Raw genomic sequence first — 1,898 nt, 5'->3', positions numbered from 1 at the left:
TACCAACGTTTGCTTGTAGGAGTACAGCCTATGGGCAAAGAATTAATAGCTGACTCTCATTTGAATGGCCAAGATTTGCTCTCTATTTCCAGTATTTTATTTTTGTGCCTGTATGTTGGACATAGGCAAATTTTTACAAAACAAACCAGAAAAGTTCAATAGTCTTTCATTCCCTGCTTTCACTAACTTCTTTCAAGTATATTTCAACAATTATCTTAATATTGTCACCAGTAGATTAAGCATACTGTTATAAACACTCTATTTCTATTTATTCAAAGCTTGAATTGAGCTAGCTGCTAATAACTTTTTAAAATTAGCATTGCAACCATATTCACCTACCATATTTTTCCCTCTCCTTTGATTTCTGGGCATTACTCACTTTCACAATTTGTATGTGACTCACCATTCTATACCTACTTTTGCCTTACCTTTAAATATTTTTTGATTTAATACATTTACATTTTTTCTCCTTTTGCTTTTGGAATTGTATTACTATCATGGGAGGTTTACTTTTCCTCTTTCAAGAGTTTCTCAAAATTCTTCACCAAAGCCCTATCCCCTGAAGTGAGTAATATTCTTCACTATATTACTGCATCACATGTTTACATCTGGCTAAAGTAAGAAACATTACTCGTGTTCTGTAGCTAATTGATAATTGTTAAAATAAACTTACAATTGATAACAAATCATAGAAAATGATTATTTTAAAGTTCTTTATACTTGTAATATTTGTAAATAATATGAGTTATCACCTCTTTCTGTAGCTAATTGTATAGGGAGCACATGCAGTTAGTGGCATGTTTCTTAACACATTTCTTTCAATTCTTGTGGGTTTAAACCCAGAAGTTGACTTGCTGACTGATATAGCAATTCTATGTTTCATTTTTATTTATTTATTTATTTTTGAGATGGAGTTTGACTCTCTTGGCTCACTGCAACCTTCACCTCCCACATTCAAGTGATTCTGCTGCCTCAGCCTCCTGAGTAGCTGGGATTACAGGCACGCAGCACCACACCTAGCTAATTTTTGTATTTTTAGTTGAGACACAGTTTCACCATGTTGGTCAGGCTGGTCTTGAACTCCGGACCTCATGATCTGGCCGCCTCAGTGTCCTAAAGTGCTGGGATAACAGGCATGAGCCACTGAGCCCAGCCTATGTTCCATTTATTTTTAATTTAGGAAGCACTGTACTCTTTTCTACCATGACTATACCGCTGTAGAATCCACCAGCAATGTACAAGAGTTTCGATTTGGCTACATCCTCACGAACACTTGTTATTCCCTGGTTTTTTGATGATTGCCATCTTAATGTGTATGAAGTGGTATCTTACTATGGTTTTGATTTGCATTTCCTTAGTAATCAGTGATGTTGAGCATCTTTCATGTGCTTGATGGCCAGTTGTGTATCTTTTTTGAGAAATTTTCTATGTAAGTCTTTGCCTATTTTTTAATTGGGTTGTTTATTTATTGTTGAGTTGTAGGAATTCTTTATATATTCTGCATATTGATCCCTTATCAAAGATATTGTTTGAAATATTTTCTTCCATTCTACCAGTTGTCCTCTGATTGCACAAAAGTTTTAAATTTTGGTGAAGTCCAATTTACTTGTTTTTTTCTTTTGTTACTTATGCTCTTGGTGTCAGAAAGCTTTTAGTTTACAATTTTAACTATATCATGTCTCCTGCCTCATATGTACCACTGGACAAGGTCCCTTTTATGTACTCACCTTCTGTCAGAGGTAAATGTATTTTGAAGTGGAGAATGAAGATAATTGCAAAATTGGCCTGGAGAACTAAGGTAATTATGAAAGTTCCAGATACAAGGAGAGAGGGCGCAATATGCCAGCAGTTCTCTACCAATCCATCCTAGAAGTCTTCTTTTAGGATTGCCTAAATAA

This window comes from Pongo pygmaeus, chromosome 19 (assembly GCF_028885625.2).
Source record: "Pongo pygmaeus isolate AG05252 chromosome 19, NHGRI_mPonPyg2-v2.0_pri, whole genome shotgun sequence".
Classification (NCBI taxonomy): domain Eukaryota; kingdom Metazoa; phylum Chordata; class Mammalia; order Primates; family Hominidae; genus Pongo; species Pongo pygmaeus.
The sequence above is the reverse complement of the archived record's forward strand: the minus strand, read 5'-3'. Positions refer to the sequence as shown.